General features: G+C 37.0%; 2 non-coding genes across 2 annotated transcripts; both read left to right on the top strand.

The window, feature by feature from the left end:
* The first annotated feature begins 84 nt into the window (after nucleotides 1-84).
* TRNAS-UGA lies at nucleotides 85-172 on the top strand. The gene has a single exon. It is a non-coding gene; the product is annotated as a tRNA-Ser (tRNA).
* A 3,557-nt stretch (nucleotides 173-3,729) lies between these two features.
* Nucleotides 3,730-3,817, top strand: TRNAS-GCU. The gene has a single exon. It is a non-coding gene; the product is annotated as a tRNA-Ser (tRNA).
* The last annotated feature ends 10,209 nt before the right edge of the window (nucleotides 3,818-14,026 follow it).

Genomic DNA, 14,026 nt, shown 5'->3' with positions numbered 1-14,026 from the left:
GATATCTTTCTAGAGGTTAATAAATATTTTTATTTTTTATATGGCTATGTTCTATTTGTAGGAGTAAAATAAGGATTAGGCGGTGGAGAGATGGCTGAGTGGTTGATAGCTCCGGTCTTGAAAACCGGTATAGTTCTAGGAACTATCGAGGGTTCGAATCCCTCTCTCTCCTTTTGCTTATTGAATACGTTTGTTTCTTTCATTTTTTTTTATTCTGTCCCTTATCTTTCTTTCATAAAAAGGAATGAATGGCTCGGCTAGATAGAATAACCGAGCCAGAACAGAAAAAAAGTAGAACAGGTATAAATAAGAAAATCTTAGTTAAGAGGGTTCATGTAAAGAACAGGTTCCAAATCACGATCGATTCCCTTTTCAAAACCTGCTGCAGCAGCTCGGGCTCTTCCTGCATGCCATAAATGGCCCACAAAAAAGAAGAATCCTAGAACAAAATGAGAAGTTGATAACCAACTTCTAGGAGAGACATAATTAACTGCATTGATCTCGGTCGCTACGCCACCCACGGAATTTAAAGAGCCTAAAGGAGCGTGGGTCATATATTCTGCTGAGCGCCGTTCTTGCCAAGGTTGTATGTCTTTTTTCAACCTACTCAAGTCCAAACCGTTGGGGCCCCTTAGAGGTTCTAACCATGGAGCACGAAGGTCCCAAAAACGCATAGTTTCCCCTCCAAAGATAACCTCCCCAGTTGGGGAACGCATTAGATATTTCCCTAAACCTGTGGGTCCTTGAGCGGATCCCACATTAGCTCCAAGACGCTGGTCTCTAACTAGAAAAGTAAATGCTTGAGCTTGAGAAGCTTCTGGCCCGGTGGGTCCATAAAACTCACTCGGATAAGCTGTATTATTGAACCATACAAAACAACAAGCGATAAAACCAAAGACAGATAAAGCAGCTAAACTATAAGACAAGTAAGCTTCTCCAGACCATACAAATGCACGGCGAGCCCATGCGAAGGGTTTGGTTAAAATATGCCAAATTCCCCCAAATACACAAATAAAACCCAACCATACATGTCCACCAATTATATCTTCTAAATCATCTACACTAACAATCCACCCTTCTCCCCCAAAAGGAGATTTTAGTAAATAACCAAATATAACACTGGGACTAAGGGTCAAATTGGTAATTTTTCTTACATCTCCCCCCCCAGGGGCCCAGGTATCATATACACCGCCAAAATAAAGAGCCTTGAGTACTAGAAGAAAAGCACCTAGACCTAACAAAATTAAGTGAATACCCAAAATTGTAGTCATTTTATTTCTATCTTTCCAGACATAACCAAAGAATGGAAAAGATTCTTCAAGAGTCTCGGGTCCCAGAAGCGCGTGATAAATGCCACCGAAGCCTAAGACTGCGGAGGAAATTAGGTGAAGTACGCCAGATACAAAGTATGGAAAAGTATCTAGAACTTCCCCCCCTGGCCCTACTCCCCAACCTAGAGTAGCTAAGTGTGGAAGTAAAATCAACCCTTGTTCATACATGGGCTTTTCTGGTACGAAATGGGCCACTTCAAATAGGTTCATTGCTCCGGCCCAGAATACGATTAATCCGGCATGGGCTACGTGAGCTCCAAGTAGTTTACCGGACAAATTGATAAGTCTGGCATTCCCAGCCCACCAAGCAAAGCCGGTGGTTTCTTGGTCACGACCAGCTAAAACGAAAGTTCCATTAAAGAGCGTTTCCACGTGGTAGAACCTCCTCAGGGAATATAAGATTTTCATGAGGCTGATCCTGAGCTGCCATCCACGCACGAATACCCTCGTTTAAAAGAATATTTTTGGTGTAGAAAGTCTCGAATTCAGGATCTTCCGCTGCACGGATTTCCTGGGAAACAAAGTCATAGGCACGTAAGTTCAGAGCCAAGCCAACTACGCCAATAGCACTCATCCATAAACCGGTGACGGGTACAAATAGCATAAAGAAATGTAACCAACGTTTATTGGAAAAAGCAACACCAAAGATTTGGGACCAAAAGCGGTTAGCAGTGACCATTGAATAAGTTTCTTCAGCTTGAGTTGGGTTAAAAGCACGGAAGGTATTTGCACCATCACCGTCCTCAAATAGAGTGTTTTCTACGGTTGCTCCATGAATAGCGCATAGCAGAGCCGCGCCTAATACTCCGGCAACTCCCATCATATGAAATGGGTTCAACGTCCAATTATGAAATCCTTGGAAGAAAAGGATGAATCGAAATATCGCTGCTACGCCAAAACTCGGCGCAAAGAACCAACCAGATTGCCCCAGTGGATAAATAAGGAATACCGAAACAAAAACAGCAATTGGACCAGAGAATGAGATTGCATTATAAGGCCGCAATTGAACAGACCGAGCAAGTTCAAATTGGCGTAACATGAAACCTATTAGTGCAAAAGCCCCGTGGAGAGCTACAAAAGTCCATAGACCGCCTAATTGACACCAACGAGTAAAATCTCCTTGTGCTTCTGGCCCCCATAGTAGCAACAAAGAGTGTGCTAAACTATTGGCAGGGGTAGAAACTGCTGCGGTTAAGAAATTACAACCTTCCAAATAGGAACTTGCCAATCCATGGGTATACCAAGAAGTTACAAAAGTTGTCCCTGTAAACCAACCCCCTAAAGCGAAATAAGCACAAGGAAAGAGCAATAGGCCAGACCATCCTACAAAAACGAAACGGTCCCTTCGTAACCAGTCATCCATAGTATCAAATAGATCATTTTCTTCTTTAGGAACTCTACCAAGGGCTATAGTCATAGTGATCCTCCTATTCAATTACTTCAACCATTTCCGAGCACCTCATATCACTTTCCAAGGCATATGATAGTTTTATATCTGTGGACGATTTCTTTCTCGTTCAATGCCCTTTTTCAATGGTCTCGAAGAGAGAAATTTTCCATTTTTATCTATGGAGTCACAACCGAGGTCGTTGTAAATCCATGAATTTGATTCGATTTGTTTTTCTTATCTTATACTTATAGAAATAAACCTTTGAATTCAGCATTATTCCAAGACTCCTATTTCAAAGTCTATCTTTTAAGGGAAAAATGAAAATAAAAGTAACCCCTTTTTTCCCATTCCCTCTCTATTGCATGGGGGGAAGAACTAAAATGGAGGATTCTGAAAAAAAAAAGGACCTTCGAAATCAATTTTTATGTGTAGCGCAAAGGAGTTGCGATTTCTTCTTATTCCTATAGAACATCTAGTAACAAGAATATGAAATCGTAAATAGCGAAAAATTCTTGTCTTGCGCGGTCTAAGTCTAAGGAAATACGAAAAATTCGCTTATACAATTTCATCTACATCGAATTTATATATCAGAATAGCGGATAGAGGCATCATTCAAGGAGTCAGGTCTACTTACTTTATGCTTCTTTCCAATTTTATGGTGGATTTGATAAGAACCCTTTTTGCTTTCTTGATAAATAATCGACAAAAAAAAAAAAAGCGTTTTTTTATATATAGCTTGTTTTATTATAATTATAACAAGTCCTATATGGAAATGCCCGCTAAAGAGAAAATCTATTTGATTGTCTCTCGGTCAATATCGATTTTTACAAAGAAAAAACAAGAATTTTCTTCTTTTTTTTATTAACATTAAGAAAAAAGAATATAACTAAAATGGAATTGGCAATATAATTTTTATAGACTTTTGAAAGAAAAAAAGGGGTTTTTTGCAACCGTTATTTCTTATTTCTTGCCTATATCATATCACGGAAACCTTTCGCTTTGGAACGTGGAGAGATGGCTGAGTGGACTAAAGCGGCGGATTGCTAATCCGTTGTACAATTTTTTTGTACCGAGGGTTCGAATCCCTCTCTTTCCGCTCCCTTGGATCATTTGGGACTTTCAAACTGGAAAGAATTCTGACCCCCGGATTTTCTCATAGATAAATGTACGAAACAAATCCAATTTGTAAGAAAAAAAAAAAATTGAATTTTTACTCCTCGCGTCCAGGATTCCGTCCTGGATCATTAGATAAGAATCCAAAGATAAAGAGTGAAACAAAGAATATCACTACTGTATAAACAAAAAGTTTGAGAGTAAGCATTACATAATCTCCAAGATTTTTTTTTAAGGAATAGATTACCAGTTTTTCCTTACCACACGGATCCACTAGGATGGTTTTTTTTGATACCTAAAAATGCAAAAATGAATTCTGGAAAAAAATTGCAAGAATTCATTTATAATAAGAACTCTTATCAATAGCAAAAATAGGGTTAGGTGGTATTGAATAGGTATTGTGTAGGTACCTAAAGGTACCTGCTCAACCTAGGTGCAGGGGAGTAGAAAGGCTGATCCAAATTTATTGCTGTAGCTACCCATTCAATGTAGAATAATTTCAATTTTAGAATTGAGGGTTCATAATATAAAAATATAAAACTTCTCGGCTTTTACCCATTTTAATTTTTTTTTTTGGAATGAACACATCATTCAATTTGGCATACAGAGTACTAAAGATTTCATCGAAAACTTACAGCAGCTTGCCAAACAAAGGCTAATAGAAAAAAGAATAGAGGTATAACAGGCATAATATCCACGATTGGATTGAAAATAGCATAAGCTTCGGGCAATTTGGCAAAGAAAAAACTAGTAGGATAAAGAACAGAATTAAAACAGATACAGGTTAAACTAAGTATATTAGGCATAACAAGCATTTCATTCTTGTAGAGTAAATAATTGGATTTTGATTGAGTTATTTTTTTAAGGGAAAGAAGGAAAAGGCAGATTCAAAATCTTTTTTTCTTCGGACTTTCCCAAACACAAAATACCTCCTTGTATTCGCACTCTCAAATGAGAGTGGAATAAATTCGACTTTCATATAATATCTTAATAGAATTCCATGTAATGATCAATGCATTTTTTTGATTCTATATTATCTGCATGTGTAGAATACTAGCAAGAGAATATCTCTTCTTTATTTATGTAATTGAAATGGTATTGACGAATAACAAATAAACATAATAGTGTTTATTAGTGTCGCATAAAACCCGAAATGGGGCGTGGCCAAGTGGTAAGGCAGCGGGTTTTGGTCCCGTTACTCGGAGGTTCGAATCCTTCCGTCCCAGATTGTTTCTGATGAAACAAACGGTGAAATCATATAGTACTCCGTATGAGACAAAAGTTTATTAAAGAGAATAATGATATCTTATGTTTTCTCAGAAAACATAATAAAGTCTTAAGTCCAGTCAAATTGACTACCTTTATTTTCATGAAAAAAATGGGATCTAGCAGGCACATTCAGGATATGCCTCTACTATGATCACTTAATAATCACTTAATAATCACTTAATCATATTTTTTTCTTCCTTTTGGTCTTCGAGTCGAAGAAGTACCAAAAACAATTAACTACCAAAAACTTTCAATCTATTCATTGGAATAGTTTATTTAGTTATTATAGTTAATTGTTTTTGGTACGGAAAAAATATATTACTAATAGAATTCTAATTCTAGTAATTAAATGAATTAAACTTTTTTGGAGGTTGATAGTTTATTTATTGAGGAAGAGTCAATCCTTCTCTTCTCACTTCAAGATTGATCATCTCGAGCCATCCGTTGAGGGTGGAAATTTAATAATAAATAAGTTTTAAGCAAACTTGTTTAGTCGTCTTTTTCTATGTTTCATTCATATGATAGAATTCGAATATGGGTTTAAATAAATTGGATCTTGGCGGAGGCTTCCCGGATAAATACTTACTTTCTTTTATCCATATTGCTCCATAGATAGCAAGTTTTAATTTTAATTAGTATACAAAAAACAAAACCAATGACTATTCATGATTCCATCCATATTGGATCAATTTTCTATACCACTTTGCAATGAAAAGAGGAATGTTTGTTATGGTAAAACTTCGTTTAAAACGATGTGGTAGAAAGCAACGTGCGACTTGAAGGACATGATCGATTGTGGATTTTGCTATCCATCATTTTCCATAGTAATGAAAATGCTCTTGGCTCGACATAGCCTGTTCTATTCGTTCCGAACCAAATTTGCGCAGGGTTTAAGTAACATAGTACACGATGGAGCTCGAGAGGACAGAGTTTATTTTTTATCAAGGGAAAGAATCTAGGGTTAGTGAAAACTAATAAATTAGGCCAACTTTGTCAGTCTATCCTTAATATAGAAATAAATCGAAAGGTTAAAATACGAAGAAAGTCCAATAAAAGTATATCAGAATCAATCCCCCTTATTAGATTTCTATAGAAGAGATAAATGCTTTATCGAAGGAAATAAGAAAAAAGGGTATGTTGCTACTCTTTTGAAAGAAAAAAATAGGAATTCCCGAAGTAATGTCTAAACCCAAGGATTTCACAAATCAAAGATAAAGGATTCCAGAACAAGTAAACACAATTTTCAATTGTCTCAACAACAGAGTTGGATCAGAATAAGGAATAAAAGTCAATTCGTTCGAAATGAGACAAAGAAAAGAGTTTAAAGACGACTCAAAAATTTTTGAAGGATTTTGCCTTCGAAGTTTCTCAGGCAGAATTAGCCAACTTGAGTCATGAGTATAAATGAAATTTGTTTTTTCTGTAAGGAAATTAATGGACGTCATAGTCTAATTTCTATTATTATCGACAGAAATTCGAATCATTTTCTCGAGCCGTATGAGGAGAAAACCTCCTATACGTTTCTAGGGGGGGCGTTGTTTATCTACATCTATCCCAATAAGCTGTCTATCGAATCGTTGCAATTGATGTTCGATCTCGAAGAGAAGGAAGAGATCTTCGAAAAGTAGGTTTTTATGATCCGATAAAGAATCAAACTTGTTTAAATGTTCCAGCTATTCTCTATTTCCTTGAAAAGGGTGCTCAACCGACAAGAACTGTTTATGATATTTTAAGGAAGGCGGAATTCTTTAAAGAAAAAGAAAGAACTTTGAGTTAATTGAAGAACTAAATGAATAAAAAAGTAGGATAGGAGAAGATTATTAGTATTCCTCGTTGTCTAATTATTTAGACACAATTTACCTCTTTCTTAATCCTATTTGGATTTATATCGTGCCAATCCAACATAAGCCCCTATTTTATTTACTTTTTCTATCTAATTTGTTTTCTTACCATTGTATTTCCATTGACAAAGGTCTATTGAACAAATAGAATTTGTAGATAGATGGGTCTCTTTATCCTCACTCCATATTTAATTTTTCTGCTTACACTTCGCTCAAATGATAAGGGTGTTCCTCTTGCATGTATTCTCATACAATATAATATATATTTTTTTTAATAAAAATCGCTAAAAAAAGGAGAATTTGGCCATCGTGATTAGGGTCGCTCTTTTTTTTCACTTTAGTGGAATTTAACCGGACCTGTTCGTTTTGCCATTTGAGTGTTTTTCATGGTCGATAAAATCTTTCTTTTGATGTCTTGCTAGTTCAATGTTTTGACAGAAGCGCGCGGTGTAATTCCATTGATTTTTGGATTTCGATCGTATCTAAGATCCTTTTTTTATCTGGGTTGCTAACTCAATGGTAGAGTACTCGGCTTTTAAGTGCGACTATGATCTTTTACACATTTGGATGAAACAACAAATTCGTCCAGACTCTTGGTAGAGTCTAGAAGACCACGACTGATCCTCAAAGGTAATGAATGGAAAAAATAGCATGTCGTAATAAAATCAATCTTTTTTGAATGGAATCCAAAATTACGATTTTCTGGGTCTAGTGAATAAATGGATAGAGCCTGGCTCCAATTCTGGTAAAATAAAAAGCAACGAGCTTAACTTCCTAATTGGAAGGATTCCCCGCTCTAATTAGACGTTAAAAATAGATTAGTGCCGGATGTGGGGAAAGGTTGGGTTTTCCTATGAGTGGACCCTTTATTTTTTCTTTTTTTTTAGAAATCCTAATTATTCTTGATTATGGATTGAATAAGGGATGTTATGGATTGAATGTGTAAAAGAAGCAGTATATTGATAAAGAGGCTGTATTCCAAAGTCAAAAGAGCGATTGGCCTGCAAAAATAAAAAACTTGTTCTGTTCTTTTTTGTAATTTAGAACAAACATAAACTAATTCGGTAGAAAAGGAGCGGAAAAAGATCCGTGGATTAGACTCCCTTTCTTTCCAGGGTTTGTATTAAAAATGCAACACCCTGTTCTGACCATATTGCACTATGTATCATCATTCGATAAACCGAGAAATGCTTCTTCTCTCTGATTCAAGTAGAAATACAAATGGAAAAATTCGAAGGGTATTCAGAAAAACAGAAATCTCGTCAACAATACTTTGTCTACCCACTTCTCTTTCAGGAGTATATTTATGCATTTGCTCATGATTATGGATTAAACGGTTCTGAACCTGTGGAAATAGTTAGTTGGAATAACAAGAAATTTAGTTCACTACTTGTGAAACGTTTAATTATTCGAATGTATCAGCAGAATTTTTTGGATAACTCGGTTAATCATCCTAATCAAGATCGATTATTGGATTACAAAATTTTTTTTTATTCTGAGTTTTATTCTCAGATTCTATCTGAGGGGTTTGCGATTGTTGTGGAAATCCCATTCTCGCTACGGGAATTATCTTGTCCGAAAGAAAAAGAAATACCAAAGTTTCAGAATTTACGCTCTATTCATTCAATATTTCCCTTTTTAGAAGACAAATTTTTGCATTTGGATTATCTATCACATATAGAAATACCCTATCCTATCCATTTGGAAATCTTGGTTCAACTCCTTCAATACCGTATCCAAGATGTTCCATCTTTGCATTTATTGCGATTCTTTCTCAACTACTATTCGAATTGGAATAGTTTTATTACTTCAATGAAATCCATTCTTTTTTTTCAAAAAGAAAATAAAAGACTAGTTAAATTCCTATATAACTCTTATGTATCAGAATATGAATTTTTCTTGTTGTTTCTTCGTAAACAATCTTCTTGCTTACCATTAGCATATTCTGGAACTTTTCTGGAACGAATCCACTTTTCTAGGAAGATGGAACATTTTGGGATAATGTACCCTGGTTTTTCTCGGAAAACCTTATGGTTCTTTATGGATCCTCTTATACATTATGTTCGATATCAAGGAAAGGCAATTCTTGCATCAAAAGGCAGTTTTTTTTTGAAAAAGAAATGGAAATGCTACCTTATCAATTTCTGGCAATATTATTTCTTTTTTTGGACTCAGCCGCGAAGAATCCATATAAACCAATTAGCAAACTCTTGCTTCGATTTTATGGGATACCTTTCAAGTGTACCAAAAAGTCCTTTGTTGGTAAGGAATCAAATGCTGGAGAATTCATTTCTCATAGATACTCGAATGAAAAAATTCGATACCATAGTCCCCGCTACTCTCCTCATAGGATACTTATCAAAAGCTCAATTTTGTACTGGATCGGGGCATCCTATTAGTAAACCCATTTGGACGGATTTATCAGATTGGGATATTCTTGATCGATTTGGTCGGATATGTAGAAATCTTTTTCATTATCATAGTGGATCTTCGAAAAAACGGACTTTGTATCGACTAAAGTATATACTTCGACTTTCATGCGCTAGAACTTTAGCTCGTAAACATAAAAGCACGGTACGAACTTTTATGCAACGATTGGGTTCGGCATTTTTAGAAGAATTTTTTACGGAAGAAGAGCAAGTTTTTTCTTTGATGTTCACCAAAACAACTCTTTTTTCTTTCAGTGGATCACACACTGAGCGTATTTGGTATTTGGATATTATAGGTATCAATGACCTGGTCAACCCTCTTAATTAATCATTAGACAAAACTAATAAACAGGAAAGGGTTGATAAATGATCAAGAAAAAACTTTCATATTTTTCATTCTGAAATGTTCCTTTTATTATAATAAAGAGTAGGTGAATCAACTTACTAATTAAAAAATTAGTAGAACTTCCTCTTTGGAATAGAATATTGGCTATTTCTACATAGGGAAAGTCGTGTGCAATGAAAAATGCAAGCACGATTTGGGGAGGGATTTTTCTCTATTGTAACAAGGAAGAATTATCTACTCCATCCGACTAGTTCCGGGTTCGAGTCCCGGGCAACCCATATAGAAAAGACCCATCAAAGTTTTTAACTTTTACTCACTTCATTTACAAATACAAAATTATTGGTTTGGTTAATTTATTTATATGGATAGCCAATCTTTGGGCTGACTTGGTTGACATTGGTATATAGTCTATGTTATACTGTTAAATAACAAGCCTTCTATTATCTATATTCTAGTTAATACGTGTGCTTGGGAGTCCTTGCAATTTGAATAAACCAAGATCTTACCATGACTGCAATTTTAGAGAGACGCGAAAGTACAAGCCTGTGGGGTCGCTTCTGCAACTGGATAACTAGCACTGAAAATCGTCTTTACATCGGATGGTTCGGTGTTTTGATGATCCCTACCTTATTGACCGCAACTTCTGTATTTATTATCGCCTTCATCGCTGCCCCTCCAGTAGATATTGATGGTATTCGCGAGCCTGTTTCTGGTTCTTTACTTTATGGAAACAATATTATCTCTGGTGCTATTATTCCTACTTCTGCGGCGATCGGATTGCACTTTTACCCAATTTGGGAAGCTGCATCTGTTGATGAGTGGTTATACAATGGTGGTCCTTATGAGCTAATTGTTCTACACTTCTTACTTGGTGTAGCTTGTTATATGGGTCGTGAGTGGGAACTTAGTTTCCGTCTGGGTATGCGTCCTTGGATTGCTGTTGCATATTCAGCTCCTGTTGCAGCTGCTACTGCTGTTTTCTTGATTTACCCTATTGGTCAAGGAAGCTTTTCTGATGGTATGCCTTTAGGAATCTCTGGTACTTTCAACTTTATGATTGTATTCCAGGCAGAGCACAACATCCTTATGCATCCATTCCACATGTTAGGTGTAGCTGGTGTATTCGGCGGTTCCCTATTCAGTGCTATGCATGGTTCCTTGGTAACCTCTAGTTTGATCAGGGAAACTACTGAAAATGAATCTGCTAATGAGGGTTACAAATTTGGTCAAGAGGAAGAGACTTATAATATTGTGGCTGCTCATGGTTATTTTGGCCGATTAATCTTCCAATATGCTAGTTTCAACAACTCTCGTTCTTTACACTTCTTCTTGGCTGCTTGGCCTGTAGTAGGAATCTGGTTCACTGCTTTAGGTATTAGTACTATGGCTTTCAACCTAAATGGTTTCAATTTCAACCAATCTGTAGTTGATAGTCAAGGTCGCGTTATTAATACTTGGGCTGATATCATCAACCGTGCTAACCTTGGTATGGAAGTAATGCACGAACGTAATGCTCACAACTTCCCTCTAGACTTAGCTGCTGTTGAAGTTCCAGCTATTAATGGATAAGGTTTTTCTGCTAACATATAAGAATTTTTGAAGAAAGAAAAGACAAAAATACCCAATATCTTGTTCTAGCAAGATATTGGGTATTTTGAATCTTTTTTTTCTTCTTAATCTTTCTATTCAGAATTCAGTTAACGACGAGATTTAGTATCCTTTCTTGCATTTTCATAACTCGTAAAATGCCGAGTAGGCACGAATTCTCCCAATTTGCGACCTACCATAGGATTTGTTATGTAAATAGGTATATGTTCCTTTCCATTATGAATCGCAATTGTATGGCCAACCATTGTGGGTAGAATGCTAGATGCCCGGGACCACGTTACTATTGTTTCTTTCTCCTCCTTCATATTGACCTTTTCTATCTTTGCCAATAAATGATGAGCTACAAAAGGATTCGTTTTTTTTCGTGTCACAGCTGATTACTCCTTTTTTCCTTTTTAAAGAGTGGCATTCTATGTCCAATATCTCGATCGAAGTACGGAGGTCAGAATAAATAGAATAATGATCAACGGAAAAAAGAAAAAAATCCTTTAGCTGGATAAGGGGCGGATGTAGCCAAGTGGATCAAGGCAGTGGATTGTGAATCCACCATGCGCGGGTTCAATTCCCGTCGTTCGCCCATCGCATTATTGCAAATTCCAAAAATGCAATTTTCCATATTCCTAGTTACGTATTTACTTACGGCGACGAAGAATAAAACTATCGCTATATTTTTTCCTTTTCCTAGTTCTTCTTCCAAGCGCAGGATAACCCCAAGGGGTTGTGGGTTTTTTTCTACCAATGGGAGCTTTCCCTTCACCGCCCCCATGGGGGTGGTCCACAGGGTTCATAACTACCCCTCTTACTACGGGGCGTTTACCTAGCCAACACTTAGATCCGGCTCTACCCAAACTTTTTTGGTTCACCCCAACATTACCCACTTGTCCGACTGTTGCTAAGCAATTTTGGGATACTAAACGGACCTCCCCAGATGGTAATCTTAAAGTGGCCGATTTACCCTCTTTTGCAATGAGTTTCGCTACAGCACCTGCTGCTCTAGCTAATTGCCCACCCCTTCCACGTGTGATTTCTATGTTATGCATGGCCGTGCCTAAGGGCATATCGGTTGAAGTAGATTCTTCTTTTCTCTCAAAAAACCCCTTCCCAAACTGTACAAGCTTCTTCCAAAGCATACGGCTTTCTAGATGTATATGACGATCTCTAGACAGATGGATCTTATATGAATCATATGATGAAGTACCACATGAGTGGATATATAGGAAAGGAATCCAAATCTGCCGAATCGCTCATGTTATGATCTTCTACATCCTAGGTCTCTGCGTTCCGTCATCTGGCTTATGTTCTTCATGTAGCATTCAGATCGAATGACTCTATGAAATTACGTCGATACTTCCACATATTATGGGTAACGTAGGAGACATCCCTATTTTCCCCCGGGGGTCTTAATTACCACTGCTTAGCTTTCAATTTGCCTCTGACCATCAAATTAAATGTGAATAACCCGTCCTCCTCTCTTTGAAACAAGGGGCGCTTCCGGTTCTGTGCGTGCTTCAAACAATTTTGTCTTCTCCATATTACCATATCTCTAGAGTCAATAATTTTCTATGAGGAACTACTGAACTCAATCACTTGCTGCCGTTACTCAACAGTTTTCTGTTGAGGTCTATCCCGTAGAGGTAGTCAAATTGGATCAGTGATCGATTTCTAGGTTTCGTCGTAAACCTAATTGGTTACTTCCAATTACGTAAATCAATAGTTCAAACCGCACTCAAAGGTAGGGCATTTCCCATTGATATAGGAACTTTTGTACCAGAAACAATAGTATCTCCAATTATAGCCCCTCTGGGATGTAAAATATATCTCTTCTCACCATCCCCATAGTGTATGAGACAAATGTATGCATTTCGATTAGGGTCGTATTCTATGGTTACGATTCTACCAGATATGTCTTTTTGATTCCGTCGAAAATCTATTTTACGGTATAGGCGCTTATGACCTCCCCCTCTATGCCTTGCGGTAATGATTCCTCTGGAATTACGACCTTTACCACAACGGTGCCGTCCATGGATCAAATTATTTCGTGGATTGGATTTCACTTGCCTGTCTACGGTTCCCTTGCGTGTGCTCGGGATAGGTGTTTTGTATAAATGTTTCGCCGTATTATTAAGTATTCTCCTTTAGTTTTTTTCTCTATCTAGAAGTGGAATAGAATAACCCGGTTGAAGGGTAATGATCATACGTCTGTAATGCATTGTATGGCCCAGAATAGGTCCTATTCTTCTACCTTTTCCAGGTAGTCGATGGCTATTCACAGCTACCACCTTAACACCAAAGAAGAGTTCGACCCAATGCTTTATTTCTGTCTTAGTGAATCCCGATTCGACATTAAAAGTATATTGATTCTTTCCCAATAAACGAAGACTTTTTTCTGTAAATACTGCGTATTTGATTCCATCCATAAATCGACTTTCCCTCCTATGCTCTGAGTTCCAGTATCGATAAGAATTCGAGTTCTTATTGTTCTTATGTTATGGTATGAATATACCATACCAATTCGTTATGTATGGATGATGGATGAGATTCCATGGATAGAGAGCCAGTTCCAATAGACTTATGGAATGTTCCCGTTCGTGTGCATCCAGCAGGAATTGAACCCGCAAATTTACCAATTATGAGTTGGGCGCTTTAACCATTCAGCCATGGATGCTTAACAGGGATCATCGTACATCGTAAATAACCAA

Source organism: Hordeum vulgare, unplaced genomic scaffold, assembly GCF_904849725.1.
Source record: "Hordeum vulgare subsp. vulgare unplaced genomic scaffold, MorexV3_pseudomolecules_assembly, whole genome shotgun sequence".
In the NCBI taxonomy this organism is placed as follows: Eukaryota; Viridiplantae; Streptophyta; class Magnoliopsida; order Poales; family Poaceae; genus Hordeum; species Hordeum vulgare.
This window is presented reverse-complemented; position numbering and strand designations above follow the sequence as displayed.